The sequence below is a fragment of the Zootoca vivipara genome, chromosome 8 (assembly GCF_963506605.1).
Source record: "Zootoca vivipara chromosome 8, rZooViv1.1, whole genome shotgun sequence".
NCBI classification, from domain to species: domain Eukaryota; kingdom Metazoa; phylum Chordata; class Lepidosauria; order Squamata; family Lacertidae; genus Zootoca; species Zootoca vivipara.
This window is the reverse complement of record NC_083283.1, coordinates 9,464,886-9,481,724: the sequence shown is the minus strand read 5'-3', so window position 1 is coordinate 9,481,724 and position 16,839 is coordinate 9,464,886. Positions and strand designations below refer to the sequence as shown.

At 45.4% G+C, this 16,839-nt stretch overlaps 1 protein-coding gene across 6 annotated transcripts in view; it reads right to left on the bottom strand.

Moving 5' to 3' along the window:
* Positions 1-16,839, bottom strand: part of ST3GAL1 (ST3 beta-galactoside alpha-2,3-sialyltransferase 1) — a 106,237-nt gene that overhangs the window by 51,978 nt on the left and 37,420 nt on the right. The gene's annotated exons all lie outside the window — the stretch shown is intronic.

Genomic DNA, 16,839 nt, shown 5'->3' with positions numbered 1-16,839 from the left:
TGCCAACTCTATTTGCATGCCACATCCCCAAATTATGCTGACAGCGGATCACAAGAACAGCAAACAAATAATCAGCGCAGAGATACAATGGAAACGACAACATTTGCCTATAACTATCACTACACAGCTAACGAAACATGGCAAGCAAAATATCCCTAACTGTGATGAAAGGAATGCCGTAGGCCAGCTCATTGGCGAAGCATCTGCGTTGAATGCAGAAAGTCCCCAGTTCAATCTCCGACATCCCTCTGTAGCCTAGCAGAGCTGCTGCCAGTCAGTGTTGACAATACTGAGTGAGGTGGACCAAAGGTAGAAAACAGCTTCATGTGTCCCAATCGTGCACACACACAAATCCACTCTAACGAATCCAACTTGCAAAGGTATCAGTGATACATACAGATACAGTAGAAAGATGCAACCGTTTGATCCAAACAATTCAGTCCAAAGTCTATCAAAGCAGCAGTGTTACAGTAAGGCAGTGGAAAGAGCTGGTGGGTTATTGATCTCAAACATGCTCACATTTTCAATCCACAGAGCCACCACCAACCGACACTCACAAACAATGGCTTAGCAGGCTGTCTTTCGAGTGGACAAGCTTGCCTCTTTGCTCCCACCTGGGGCATCCTCTAGCAGAAACTCCTCTTTCTCTAAAGTTTCCCCAAAAGCAAGACCCCAAACACACACACGCATGCACACTAAGCTGAGTGACACAGGAGCAGCCTTTGTAGACGGAGTAAGTCAGGTGAAAATGAGCTACGTAGAAGCAAAGGCCACATCTTACAGGGCTCATGTTACAGACTTAAGAGACAATGGTTTGCCTGTAATTCTCCACACACCCTGCTATAGGATTGATAGGAGCCTCGGCTGTTGTTGATCAGTGTTAGAAACTCAGGAATATAACCTAGGCACCAAATGGCCTTAAACCAGGATTACAGTCACCAAAACAGAATGCCTGGTTGCCATTTTCGAGCCAGGCGGCTTGAAAGTCATATTTTTCAGCATGACTTTGGGGCACCTAAAATTCATTCTGATTGTGCAGATAAAATATAAGAGATATTTTAACGGATAAAATATAACAAATTCTACAGGATGTGTTGCTAGTGTGTGAAAACAGTCCAGATCCAAGGATCCCCAGGCATGCACCTCGATGACGGAGACGTCAGGTGCCATCCTGGCGCCCGGGCATCTTCACTTATTCACAAGTGGCCAATTTGTTGTTTAGTCGTGTCCGACTCTTCGTGACCAGAGCACACCAGGCACTCCTGTCTTCCACTGCCTCCCGCAGTTTGGTCAAACTCATGTTGGTAGCTTCGAGAACACTGTCCAGCCATCTCATCCTCTGTCGTCCCCTTCTCCTTCTGCCCTCCATCTTTCCCAACATCAGGGTCTTTTCCAGGGAGTCTTCTCTTCTCATGAGGTGGCCAAAGTATTGGAGCCTCAGCTTCACAATCTGTCCTTCCAGTGAGCACTCAGGGCTGATTTCCTTCAGAATGGATAGGTTTGATCTTCTTGCAGTCCATGGGACTCTCAAGAGTCTCCTCCAGCACCATAATTCAAAAGCATCAATCCTTCGGCGATCAGCCTTCTTTATGGTCCAGCTCTCACTTCCATACATCACTACTGGGAAAACCATAGCTTTAATTATACAGACCTTTGTCAGTAAGGTGATGTCTCTGCTTTTTAAGATGCTGTCTAGATTTATCATTGCTTTTCTCCCAAGAAGCAGGCGTCTTTTAATTTCGTGACTTCTGTCACCATCTGCAGTGACATTTCTTCCCCTTCTATTTGCCAGGAGGTGACGGGACCAGTGGCCATGATCTTGGCTTTTTGATGTTGAGCTTCAGACCATATTTTGCGCTCTCCTCTTTCACCCTCATTAAAAGGTTCTTTAATTCCTCCTCACTTTCTGCCATCAAGGTTGTGTCATCAGCATATCTGAGGTTGTTGATATTTCTTCCGGCAATCAAAACGTAGCTCATTTCCACCTGGCCTGGAAGGGCGGGGCCCTGACTTACTCCGTCTACAAAGGCTGCTCCTGTGTCACTCAGCTTAGTGTGCATTCATGTGTGTGTTGGGATCTTGCTTTTGGGGAAACGAAGAGTCGGACACGACTAAACGACTAAACAACAACAAGTGGCCGATAGCCAGTGCAAAATGCACCTGGCAGATTTCGAATGCCGGTGGGGATGTAGATCTGGAAAAGGCACTTTGCATGAGTGCTTTTCCAGTAGCAGTCTGGAAGTACCCAAAATATATCCACAAATTGCCCATCCCAGATAGCCTTCAGCTATTTGGCGCATCGTGCTTATGCCAGCTAGCAGAGCAGAACATGTCCATGTAATGCTTTAGCACACATTTAGTGTGCAACTTAAGTCACAGAAATAGCTGATAGCAGGCGCCCCCGAAACAGAGTAAAAGAAACCAACACCGGCCTTAGCAATATTATTGGGCAGCAACTGGAGATCCCTCTTTTCTCCTGCAAATGCCCATTGGTCTTTAATAAACAAACAAACAGACAAACAAACTCCTCTCTCTTTCTCTCTCCTGCTTTTTAACAGCACTTGAATTGGCTTTGTTCTGTTTGAGAAATCACTGCAAAAACAAACAAACCATCTCTCCGCCGCCTTTAAAGAAAATCAGTAATTGGCATTACGATGGAAGATCCCCAGCATTAATTATAAATAAATCTGAGATTGGCTATAATAATAGTCTGGATTTATAGCCCCATCTTGTACGGCGATGCTTAAACCAGAGAGGTTGTCAACTTGATGCATGTCAGAGGCTCAGAAAGTGTGGGTACTGCAGTTTGTGGTTTATGGCCTATTAAAATGAATGTGTAAGTAGCAATAAAGCAAACAATTACTTAGCAGAAAAACAAACTCCCAAGCCTTTATAAACTGATGACACTGGGCTGTGTTTTTGGTTGCATTCGACTGGGCCACCTGCTCTGGTTTAGCGGAAGCACCCGTGTTTTCTCAGGCAGTGTTTTCCAAGGCTCTTTGCCAGGTTGACTTGTCAGCTCTAGAAATCGAAAATACATGGATCTGAGCAGGACCCGAGGAGCAGAGGAAAGAGGAGGTTTGGTGAGGGAATCAGAAAGCTTTGGGTGGAAATAGAAATGGGAAGAAAAATCTATCCATATACTGTTCGTTTTAAAGGACGGTTTGTGTGTAAGGTTTATTATTATTAGTATTAATGTTTATTCTTTAAATTCCCCCTAACTGGCAGCTTCTTCCTCTCCGTCTCTTTTCTGACATTGTAATATCACGAAGTTTAGCTGGCAATATATTACGATGTTGGAAAGCAGATATTGGCAAGCCCTATTTGTTTTGCTGCATTATACATATTGTAAATTGCATTAAGGCTCCCCCCCCCCCTGTTGTATAAAACGATATACAAGTCTAGTAGATCACATCAGGTAGGGTCAAGCTCAAGTCTGGAGTCAGCTTTCTTTGCAATCCAGGGAAGAGAGTATTGGGACTCAGCTACATTAGTAAAGAAACAGTGATTTGAATGTGCTACAAACATGCAACAGTAGATGGCGAAAGAGAGCAGGAACTTTTAAAACACTGTTTTCCATAGAGATTTTTTTCTTTTGTTATAACCATCTAATTTCTGACTAATTGATAAGCGGTTTTTTTCCTGTGTCTAGATCCACCCTTGGTATCTGCTCTGTTCACTGAGAAACATCACTGCAATATACAAGCTCTTCCTCCACACACACATTTATCATAATTATTAGCATTTTGCCATGATTACACAAGCAAGGCATGTGTTAAGTGGCCAGTAACGAAAGGGTACTTCTTCACTGCTTAAACATTGCTTGGTTCAGATCTTGGAACGGGAGCCCAATTAAAGGCTGAGTCAACATTCTTAAAAGCTGGAAGCAAGTGTTTGATAATGCCAATCAAGGGAAATGTGAGTTTCAAATGCTTCTCAACTCTCTCCCTCGCTTCACATCAAATGGCAGCTGTGGTGAAACACAAGTCCGGGAAATTCTGCTGGTTCTTATCTCTGAGTGGAGTTTGAAAAACATGGGATGACCTCATACCCCCTTTCCTGCCTCTTTCAACCACCCAGAAAGGAAAAAAAATCCAAAGTACGTCAACCTGTCTAAGCTGTTATCATAAGAGCATAAGGAGAGTCGTGCTAAATCAGGACAAAGACACATCTAGACCAGCGTCCTGTTCTCACAGTGGAGTTGGAATACAGCCATTGTGGCTAGCAGCCACTGACAAGCCTCTCCTCCATGACTTTGTCTAATCCCCTTTAAAAACCATTCAAATCGGTAGCCACCATCACTTTAGAATGATTTATCCCAGAAAAGGAGATGTGGCAGCTGGGCTTTTATCCCACCATATTTCCCACTCACTCACTCAATGAAATGTCTGAACGCCACAGAGTCCGTAACTGGTTGCATTTCCAAGGAGGAGGGAAAATGCAATTTCTTCCACCCTGCCTAGAAAAGCAAGCAAACAATTGGGAGACTGCACTAGAATAGCATTAGCTTTTTGTTGCTGCTGCATCACACTGTTGGCTCACGTTAAGCTTGTGTTCCACTATGACCCCTAGATCCTTTGCACATGATGGGAGTTGCGGCCCAATAACAGGACTGGAAGGCAACCTAAAAGAAGCAGTGGGGGTCACTGTCATCTCACCCACTGGGTGCCCCTGTCCCATACCCAACCGTCACCTCCAAGTGCTACACAGAACATCTGAAAAGCATCTAGCGGGGAGAAAGCCCATTGGCCAAGAACCACATGACCAGATTGTCTTGTGGGCTCGCTCTTGGTGGCATGATTTGGAGTTGGGTTTATTGGGTTTAATTTGCGCAGCACCAGCATACTCTTCGTACGTCTTATACAAATGTGAAGTATTCTGTATTTTAATATTTTGTTGGAAGCCGCCCAGAGTGGCTGGGGGAACCTGGCTAGAGGGGCGGGGTATAAATAATAATAATGAGCATGATGATAATTAGCAGGTCTTGTAGCCCCAAAGCCTCCTGAGGCTCAGACCTGAGACAAATTTTTTCTGTCACCTAAGGCACAGTACCCTTTTAATTTCTGATGGCTTATTTAGTAACATGCTGAGGGTAAGGATGGAATAAAGTGCATGTATAAACACATGCCATGCTTATCACTTTCACTGGCAGAACATCTGCCATGACAGATGGATAGTGTGCAGAGCAAAGAGTTGCATATTGCTAGAATCTTATTTTTTAAAAAATAAAATGTTATTGGTTTTTAAACAAACGCAAATACAATAGCCTTTAAACACTTATCCAGCAGTACATCTAATGGTGCGTGTTTTATCCATTGTCTCTAGAATTCAACATTCAAACATATTACTTAACGTAACCTCTGGACTGAGAATATTGAGCGGTTGGCATAAGAAGGTTTTGATTCTGGCCATTAACATACTGTAGTTAAAAGAAAGGTGCCCATGTTTCTTGGGAGGTGTCTCTATTCATTGTGCCTTTAATTGCCCTCCTGGGTCGGGGCATTGCTGTATCCCAGATATTATTTTCCCATATGTTAGAATCATAGAATTGTAGAGTTGGAAGAGACCACAAGGGCCATCCAGTCCAACCCCCTGCCGAGCAGGAAACACCATCAAAGCATTCTTGACATATGCCTGTCAAGCCTCTGCTTCTTGTTTTGTTGTTTAGTCGTTTAGTCATGTCCGACTCTCCGTGACCCCATGGACCAGAGCACGCCAGGCACTCCTGTCTTGCACTGCCTCCCGCAGTTTGGTCAAACTCATGTTCGTAGCTTCGAGAACACTGTCCAACCATCTCGTCCTCTGTCGTCCCCTTCTCCTAGTGCCCTCAATCTTTCCCAACATCAGGGTCTTTTCCAAGGATTCCTCTCCTCATGAGGTGGCCAAAGAATTGAAGCCTCAGCTTCACGATCTGTCCTTTCCAGTGAGCACTCAGGGCTGATTTCCTTCAGAATGGATAGGTTTGATCTTCTTGCAGTCCATGGGACTCTCAAGAGTCTCCTCCAGCACCATAATTCAAAAGCATCAATTCTTCGGCTCTGCTTAAAGACCTCCAAAAGGGGTATTTCAGGGGTATTTCAGTCTCGGTCTTCCATCACTGAGCTATCGCTAATTGTGATGCGGTCTATAAGAAGCCTACTAGTTCGCTGTGGTGCAGGGTGGAGCCCAAGACCATGTCCAAAGATAGCAGGGCTAAGGCAGGATTCGGAGAAAGGAGGAGGATTGCGGATATAATGGAGAATGCTCTATTCCAAACGTTTTTAAGGTAAGGGCATTCCCACCAAACAAGAATAAATGAACCAAGCTTTCCCCAGCCCTTCCAACATAAAGGGGAAAGGGAGGGGTTAATTTTTGCCAGCCTGACTTGACACCCAGTGCCATCGGAGGATGCCTTGATCGAGGGCCTCTTGTAAACGAGCAGAGATGGTTTTGAGTGGGGTCCAGATACCCTCCCATCTGTGATCTTCAATTGGGAGGCGTAAATCTGATTCTGGTGTTGGATTTTTTGAATAGTCAAGTTACTTTAGAGCCGGTCTAATGTAAATACTGTCTGTTTAAGAGAAACAGGTGCCGGTGATTCTGTTAATTGTTGACAGGCGTGGACTCTGCTTTTTGTATATAAGGCTCTGCCAGAAAGCCTTCTGTATCTCTTAGTTAGATCTTTCAGTTTGATTCATCGACGTAGTAGATCACTCTGTCAGTTGTTCTCAGTTTAAGAGATTCCTTAGTTGAATCTTAGTATGATTGCTTAGTTAGAATGCTAGTTTGCTGTTAATTCTCGGGTAGTTTAATGGAAGTTATGTGGGAGGTTTAGAATGTGGGAGAAAGCATTTATCTTTAGTTTAAAGTCTCTTTAGATTCAGTTTGTTTTTCAGTTAAAGAAACCCAACCGTTTGTATTTTCATCTGCATACTTTTACAAGTGTGCAGCTAGTAAGGGGTTTCATATGAGGGAAATAATACCCTACGTTCTTGGTGGTGTTTTCTTAGCCAGGTCAACTTCTGACTGCGTATACTCTGCGTGAAGCGTACTTTAAAGGGCCGCTGGAAACTGGGATATATGATTTAGGTTAAGCAAGTTTCAATACCCAGTTATCTCTTATATTATTCTTATTATATATATTATTTTCCAATATCTGGCACAATTTGAAGGCCTCTAGCACACACAGCCGCTTCATGATCTAATAGATTCCTGTATATTAGAGAAGCAGCACCCTTCAGGTGCTGACCTTCCCCATAAGCATTCAAACAAGGTAGGTGTGAGTAGGCATCTCCAAATGAAGTGCAAAAGAATGAACATGAGCTACCTGAAACCAGGTAGTATGAGCGCCGTCTAATGTACCTTGCAGTTCCTCTTTGGATGCTTAAGATCTTGTTAGTGACGTTCAGCATGTTTAAGGTCAGGGAATGTCGCCCCAAAACTGGTGTTTCATTTTTACCCATAGTGACAAGGAAGGAAGTGAAGGGGTGTGCCGGGGTGGCGAACACCAACCATTCAGAATTAAAGCTTGCTAATATATCAAGCGTCATCAGAGAATGCATAGCTTTTTTACTTATTTCTCAAGATGGCCCTCCAAGTCCACCATAAATGCGGGGGGGGGGGATAGTTAAGGCAGTAGGAGAAAAGCAAGTAAAAGATGGGTTTAAAAACAATGCAAAATTAATACCGAAGACAAACGCGTTTTCACCCAGCTGGAAAAAGCATGTCAAAACGCAAAGGTCTTTGTTTCTGGAAAGCGCAGAGTGCCTGTCACATCTCAACACAGAACAAGGGCCTGATGTTTTAGTACAGGCATCCTCAAACTGCGGCCCTCCAGATGTTTTGGCCTACAACTCCCATGATCCCTAGCTAACAGGACCAGTAGTCAGGGAAGATGGGAATTGTAGTCCAAAACATCTGGAGGGCCGAAGTTTGGGGGTGCCTGTTTTAGTATCTTGTTGGTCACACCAGAGTGTGACGGAATGTTGCACTCAGACAGATCTTTCCTGTGGTCCGATGCATAGGTTGGATGGCCATTTGTTATGGATGCTTTAGCTGAGATTCCTGCATTGCAGGGGGCTGGACTAGATGACCCTCGGGGATCCCTTCCAACTCTACAATTCTACGATTCTTTATCATTTTCCTTGCTCAGCAGTTTCTGCCTCTTCGTGCACCATCCCTGAGGGATGTAGGCTCTGCCACAGTGGCTTAAAAATGACAACACCCGGCCTCATTCATTACAAAAGGCTGGGCTTCGCTTAAAAAAAAAAAGGCACGGAATTTCTGCCCTTGCTAAAGAGATGCACAGTGAAATAGATTTTAATCAATTCGGCGCTACCTCAACCTTGACAAGATGATCCATCACCTCGGCTCGGAGTGAGAGTGTGCAGAAAGAATAAGCCCAGCAGAAGATTAGAGAACAATTAATCATCAAAAATTAATCAGGGTATTAATTAAGCACTGTATCCTATTTAAGTACAGGCCGGTGTGAGGTTTCCAGTCCCCACTGCCAATGACATCAAAACAGCAAGCAGAAGCATAATGCAAAAAAGGGGGGAGGGAACAGTAACCAAGTGGAAGACACCAAAAAGAGAGGGTACAACTCAAAAGGTTATCTGGTTTGCATAACTGGCAGAATCAGGCATTAAGCAAAGGCATTCATTCGCGGAATAAAATCCATCCCCTTTCCCCCCTTTACTACGGGTTCCAAAGAAAACCACCTTCCTGCAGCTGAGATTTGAATCAAGAAAGGAGTCTCCAGGGGGACAACCCACTCCTGCCACCCCACTGCTGCTATTGTATGTTCTTAAAAATGCAGGGACCCACGTGGCGCTATGGTTAAACCACTGAGCCTAGGGCTTGCTGATCAGAAGGTCGGCGGTTCGAATCCCTGTGACGGGGTGAGCTCCCGTTGCTTGGTTCCAGCTCCTGCCAACCTAGCAGTTCGAAAGCACGTCAAAATGCAAGTAGATAAATAGGAACCGCTACAGCGGGAAGGTGAACGGCGTTTCCATGTGCTGCTCTGGTTTGCCAGAAGCGGCTTTGTCATGCTGGCCACATGACCTGGAAGCTATACGCCGGCTCCCTCGGCCAATAATGCGAGATGAGCGCGCAACCTCAGAGTCGGTCACGACTGGACCTAATGGTCAGGGGTCCCTTTACCTTTTTAAAAATGCACCACATTATTAATGGTGCCACATATAATTTTTAAGAATGCAGCCCATAATTGCAGCGTAGAACTGCCACCCGCCACATACAAAACGGGAAGGGCTGTAGTTGGCTGTAGAAGGGTGGCGCATGCCCCACATGCGGAGCTTAGTCCTGGGTTCAATCCTCAGCATCTCTAGGTAGGGTTGAGAAAGACCATGCAGAGCTGTTGAGCGCAAGACTGAGTTGGTGTGCCGGTGGCCTGACTCAATAGAAAACAGCTTTCTGTGTTCCCTAATTGAAAAGGAGGCAACTCTGCAGATTTGTAAGCCTGCCTAGAGGACATCAATATCTAGTTATGACTTTTTCAGGAACAGCTGAATTAGGAAGAGTGTTTGTGTGTGTGTCCAGGGAAATGAATGGCACTTACAAACAGCAGAAACATTTTCATTTGGATCCTATGAAACAAGAATGCCTATGTTTTCCGTGGCGCCCAGCCACCTCCATCAAAAAGGAAGGCTCTATCGTGAGCATACAGTTTTCACTGTTCACATCTCTCTCTCCCCCGATGCCCCCCCAAAAAACTCCCCACAAATGACTATATGCAGGCATTATGTAAGTGCCATTCGGATTTTGGTCCAGACAAACCTAGCACATCAGAAACATCAGAAGGCTTGTTTAGCTACAGGTGCTCCATTTGGGGCCAAGCAGAGGATTTAAACTGTCCAGTCCCTCTCAGGGCATTCTCCATTGTAATGCATCTCTCCCTTGAGCAGTAAGATATCCAAACAAAACTTGGTCTGTGTGCCTGGTCTGCGTGTCTCACTAAGCAAAACCATGAACACTTGAGCATGAAGGCTTCTCAAGAGGAGATCATGGCTGCTTCCATCCTCCTGGTGAAGAAGAAGAAGAAGAAGAAGAAGAAGAAGAAGAAGAAGAGTTTGGATTTGATATCCCGCTTTATCACTATCCAAAGGAGTCTCAAAGCGGCTAACATTCTCCTTTCCCTTCCTCCCCCACAACAAACACTCTGCGAGGTGAGTGGGGCTGAGGGACTTCAGAGAAGTGTGACTAGCCCAAGGTCACCCAGCAGCTGCATGTGGAGGAGCGGAGACGCGACCCCGGTTCACCAGATTACGACTCTACCGCTCTTAACCACTACACCACACTGGCTCGGTTTAGCAAAATCAGGCTTGCCGTTTAGCTTTTTCCCAGCCTAACCCAAAGCTGAAACCAAGGTTTTTCTTATGGCAGGGATGGGAAAACTTATTGGCCGGGATGGGGGGGGGCAGATCTTTTATCTCTCCCTTCTACTGGCAAACTTCAGCATTTAGGCCAAGTTTATGCAAGTTGACCCTCCATTTCCCAGAATTATTTGAGGGAAGCCAGGAATGTTTCTGATACTGTTAAAGCATAGTGCAAACTGGGCCTCGGTTTCAGTAAGTCCTAGAAAAGAGCAATGCACACTGGAATGCAGTAATTTTGCGTTAATTTCACAGCGAAGCTTAGTTTGCAAATGCCACCCACTCTACTGAGTCTCATGTTCCAGGCAGCCAGTTACCGTGAAGTAAGCCCCACTCAAATTTTGCTGTTGTCACAACTGGTATAAAGCGTGTTTTCTTTTTTTTCCTTCTTGGCAGCCCATGACATTTGCTTTTATCTCATCTCCTCCAGAGACTTAGTCCCCAGCCTTGGCAATTTCACTAAAAGTTGTGTGGTTTGTTGGAAAACCCACAAAGTGCATTTCACAGGAAACTAACGGTACTAAATGCACTAGAGCAAACTGCAGATCGAGGGAATCTACCGTATCCTAAAAAAAGACTCTCAATAATCCTATGCATGGAGGCAAGACCTAGGACTGAGTTATCAAGGGTGCAATTTAAGGGTGTCTCCAAGCCGATGCTCTTTAGGCAGTAAGCCATCAAAGCACCCTATTTTATTTCACCTTGGGAAAGCAGGGGCAGGGGGTCAAAGATTCCAGGCTTTCTTCGTGACTCTGCGGGTTGCATCAAAGGGGTGCTGACAGAAACGGAGGAGACACATTTCCTTTACAGAGCCTGAGGTGTTTATATTGCGGAAGGCATTGCATTAAGTGGCCTTCTATTCCCAGCCACACAAAATGAGCAAGCGCAGCACTTCCGAGCTTATCCTTTGGCACCGCTTCAGAGCGCAAGGAGACAACCTGAGCACCTGGCCAGCTTCGCCAGGGATGCTTGCCTTTGAGGTTTGAAACGCGGAGCCAAGGCCAATATTAGGATAGCATCTAGCGCACAGTGTGAACCCTAGCGCATGCTGTGGACAGTTTCCCAGAATCCCTCGCGAAACATAAGCGTTTCCACAAACAGACATGGGGGGGAGTTAGGCGCAAATCTGGATATATGGAAACTACCTTCGCTGATATGCTTTATAAACCAAATCTGAGAAGTGGGTGCAGTTTTTAAACAGAAATAACACTGTCTTTGCCTTTGGTATCTGAGATAGATGGGGAGGTATCAAATCCACTCGTTTTGTTAGGGGGTGGATTTGCATTTGGCAACCTGACTTTCCTCTCCCTCCTCCACACATGCCCCCCCCCCGTCTGCTCTGGGTTAGTGGGAACCATAGGACAGATTTAGGGGGTGCATAGGATTTTATTTTATATCTAAGTTAAACAATGCCACTAGTTTCTGCTGGGACATTATTATGACATTTTGAAGGCTTTGTAAAGAATAGTACGGAATCTTCTCAGCTGCTAAATTTTGATTGCTACGTAGTTAGAAGGACAGAAAAACACCAATACTGTACCGAAAATGTGTTGCTTAAAATCTGGAACACTGCAGAAAAGTGACATTCAGTCACTTTACGAAGAATAGATATGGCTTAGACATTAACACAGCATCTTAAAAAAGCAGAGACATCACCTTGCCGACAAAGGTCCGTATAGTTAAAGCTATGGTTTTCCCAGTAGTGATGTATGGAAGTGAGAGCTGGACCATAAAGAAGGCTGATCGCCGAAGAATTGATGCTTTTGAATTATGGTGCTGGAGGAGACTCTTGAGAGTCCCATGGACTGCAAGAATATCAAACCTATCCATTCTGAAGGAAATCAGCCCTGAGTGCTCCCTGGAAGGACAGATCGTGAAGCTAAGGCTCTAATACTTTGGCCACCTCATGAGAAGAGAAGACTCCCTGGAAAAGACCCTAATGTTGGGAAAGATTGAGGGCACTAGGAGAAGGGGACGACAGAGGACGAGATGGCTGGACAGTGTTCTCGAAGCTACTAACATTAGTTTGACCAAACTGCGGGAGGCAGTGCAAGACAGGAGTGCCTGGCGTGCTATGGTCCATGGGGTCACGAAGAGTTGGACACGACTAAACAACAACAACAGACATTAACAGCTATCTTCCTTTCCAACTAACATAAAATACCATTTATGAGCGGGTTATTATTACAGCCAATATTGTATTTATGTTCCTCTATCCTATACTTAATTACAGTGGTCCTCAACCCCCGGGCCACGGACCGGTACCGGTCCGTGGATCAATTGGTACCGGGCCACCCAAGGAACATTTAATACAATTAAATTAAAATTATTAAATCAAAACAATCTAAATAAAATATAAATAATCAACGCCCCCCCTCGGCGGGCCACGAAACAATCAACGCCCCCCCCCCTCAGCGGGCCGCAGTAAAATTATCAAACATTGACTGGTCCGCGGCGATAAAAAGGTTGGGGAGCACTGCTTCATTATACTTGATCATTTTAGTGTTCTGTATAAAGTGTTATTCTTTGGTACTTTAAATACATGCCAATCTAGAAATAAATCAGAATAAGGATATACTCATATGGAATGATGTTGGGTAATTTATAGGTGTGGCCAATTTTTTTGAAAAATTGAGTGGAAGTGATATCCCTTTTGGTATATGGAGATAGCCAAGGTGGTTATTTCCAGATGTTGTAGGAGTACCGCTACCACCAATCCCAGCCTGCATGGCCAATGGTCAGGGATAATGGGAATTAAATTCCAACATCTGAAAGGCACCTCAATGGCTATTCCTGATGGATTAGATGAATAGCCGACATCCTTGATTATGGATATACAGTCGTACCTCGGGTTACGACCACCTCGGTTTGCGAACAGTTCGGGTTACGAACTGCGCAAACCTGGAAGTGTTTTCGCCGCGCGCGCGATTTGCGCATGCGCAAAGCGCGAAAATAGCGCTTTGCGCATGCGCAAAATGGCGGCGCCCATCACGCTCGGTTTGCGAACTATTCGGGTTACGAACTGCGATCCGGAACGGATCGCGTTCGTAACCCGAGGTATTACTGTAGTTTAAAGTATCTGTATATATGTACACATTCATTTTTATTTTTTAAAAAACCAGCCAAATGTATTTGGCTCAGAAAATCCCATTGGCAGCCTTGGCAGAGAATAATGAAGTTGTTAAGGAACTTGCACCTGTCTTGGAGAATAAACCTCAACCATATCGACAACTGGACGTCATCCAGAGCAAATGGTTTTACCTCATGGCCCCAGGACTTTAGCTCCTGTTCATGCATTAAATCATCTAGCCAAGTGGTTGAAATTTTTAATTTCTCTTCCTTTTTGAAGAAGAAGAAGAGGAGGAGGAGGAGGAGGAGTTTGGATTTGATATCCTGCTTTATCATTACCCTAAGGAGTCTCAAAGCGGCTAACATTCTCCTTTCCCTTCCTCGCCCACAACAAACCCTCTGTTAGGTGAGTGAGGCTGAGAGACTTCAGAGAAGTTTGACTAGCCCACGGTCTCCCAGCAGCTGCATGTGGAGGAGCGAAGATACGAACCCGGTTCACCAGATTACGAGTCCACCACTCTTAACCACTACACCACACTGGTAGGAAAGGAAAGGAAAGGAAAGGAAAGGAAAGGAAAGGAAAGGAAAGAAGCAGGAATCTGTCATCAAGCCAGCCAGCCAGCCAGCCATGTTCAGAGATTTGGTCAAATGCAGAATGATTTTCCTGAAATAAACTTTCTAATGAGTGACATGACAAAAAGCCACTTGGATTATTCCAATGCATCTCGTAACAGAAATTAAAAAGGACTAAGATGTTTCTTCTTCTTCTTTGGTGATCACTCGTAGCCGAGTAAGATTGTCTTCCATAAACAAAGACCTTTTAACAATGATCCGTAAGTGACTATGGAGGCCAGTTCTGGATCCACACGTCCTTCCACTGTGGGGATATTGGTTTCCGGGCGGGAGTTGATCACAGTGTGGATTTGCCAAGCATGGCTTCCTCTTAGCACATTTCTCCCATGCGTCCTGAGTTCGAGTGCTTCAAAGCCCATGGCACGTTTGGTAAAGGCTGTTCTCCTGGGCCCCTGGAAGGTTAAGTCCAGTCAAAGGCGACTATGGGGGTGCAGTGCTCATCTCGCTTCAGGCCAAGGGAGCCAGCGTTTGTCTACAGACAGCTTTCCAGGTCATGTGGCTAGTATGACTAAACTGCTTCTGGAGAAACAGAACACCGTGACGGAAGCCAGAGCTCAAGGAAACGCCATTTACCTTCCCGCCACAGCGGTACCTATTTATCTACTTGCTCTGGTGTGCTTTCGAACTGCTAGGTTGGCAGGAGCTGGGACAGAGCAACGGGAGCTCACCCTGTCACAGGGATTCGAACTGCCGACCTTCTGATCGGCAAGCCTGAGAGGCTCAGTGATTTAGACCACAGCGCCACCCGCGTCCCTCTTGGGGACGTACTTGGATGATGTGCAGCCCCAGTTGATTTCAAAGTGATGCAGACCGCATAGGATCTTCCATTCATGTCAGGATGGAAAAGCCACCCACCCTTCCTTTCCCAGGAAGTATTTTTTAAAAAGATAATAATGCAGAGTGCTAGAGCAGAGAGCAGCGGCTTAAATAGGCTTGGCTTGGCTAAGTGCATGACAGCTGCTTACAAGTCTAGGAGTAGAAAATGCCCCAAGGAAGAAAACCGACAATTTCCCGCCCCCCTCGAGTCAAAGTCCTGGGATGTTCACTGCTCAAAACACACATTGCCTCCGAGAGCCTATGTGTTCCAGGAACACAAACTTAACCTGAAAGGCAAGGCTGCTATTTGGCAACTCAAACCGACTCTTACTGTGCTCCAAAATCCCTTTTGCAAATCTTGACTCTTGCTGGAACAAGCAGCAATCCTTTTTATTACATTTTGTTGCTGTCTTTTGTTTGCCTTTGCTGCACAAAGAGGAACAGAGGCCTGCCACTTGGATATATATATATATATATATATATATATATATATATATATATATATATATATATATATTCAGAATACCGAGCACAGTGTGTGTGCACACTTTCCCATGCTCAGTCTGTCCAATGGGAATAGTGATAATATAACGCACAGGGCGGTTGCAAGAGGCTGTGCCAGTTTCAGCTGCTTGAATTTCTTTTTCCATTCTTTAGCTTGCTCTGCACTGTAAAATGTTTTGATTCCTCGCTAAAGCCTTCAAAACCGATTAGATTTGTCTGAGATTGGTTTTATTTATTTATTTATTATTCATTTGAACTTTGTGTTATGAATGGAAGGAGGGTCTGCTGGATCAGGGCAAGAATGTGTCCTGTTCTCTTTTGAAGCCATCCAAATGGTGGCTCCACTTCACTGCAGGGGGGCTGCTGTGGCAAGGGACCCTGGGTATTCTTATTGGGTGACACAGTCCAGCACCATAATGCAACATAAGCTCTTGGTCAAGTGGGTGGTGCTGTGGTCTAAACCACTGAGCCTCTTGGGCTTGCCGATCAGAAGGTCGGCGCTTCGAATCCCCACGACGGGGTGAGCTCCCGTTGCTCTGTCCCAGCTCCTGCTATCCTAGCAGTTCGAAAGCACGCCAGTGCAAGTAGATAGATGTGGTGGGAACGCAAACAGATTTTCTGTGCACTCTGGATTCCGCCACAGTGTTCCATTGTGCCAGAAGCAGTTTACTCATGCTGGCCACATGACCCAGAAAGCTGTCTGTGGACAAATGCCGGCTTCCTCAGCCTGAAAATGAGATGAGCGCCGCAACCCCACAGTCACCCTTGACTGGACTTAACCGTCCAGGGGTCTGTTACCTTACCTTGGTCAAGTCCTAACTGCATAGGTGCCAACTCCCAGATTGAAAATTCCAGGATCGGCAGCGGCGCGACACCGAAAGTCACGCTGCGGCCATTTTGGAACTGGGCAGAGCAGCACTGGAAGTCGCTTCTACGCATGCTCTGCCCATTTCCAAAATGGCCGCAGCGCCAGAAATCGCTTCTGTGCATGTCCAGAGACTCCAGACATGCGCAGAAGGAGCCTCCCCAGGCTGGTAAGAATCTGGGGGATTTACAGGGGTTTTTTTTTTTAATCCGGGCTGCCAGCGGGAAATGGCTGGAAAAACGGGAGTTTCCCGGGGAATACGGGAGACTTTGCAGCTATGTAATTGTGACAAAGAAGAAAACATTTCAGAAATCTACGTGCCAATTCAGTTCTCATCTGTACAGCTTGCGGCCCACAAACTGAATGCCATCTTTGCCAAGAAGCTCGTTAAACCTCCAGTTTTTATTTCCAAATAAAAGGAACAAATGAAAAACGGAGGGACGACAAAACATGGGTGGTGAGCTGAGTCTGGCACGATGGACCACAAATTGTGCGGGCCTGAACTTTAGGCTGCACCACCGAGCATGCAATGGAACGACCATTTTGCCGTAGAGTCACTGGCGTGATCTCACGTATACCAAA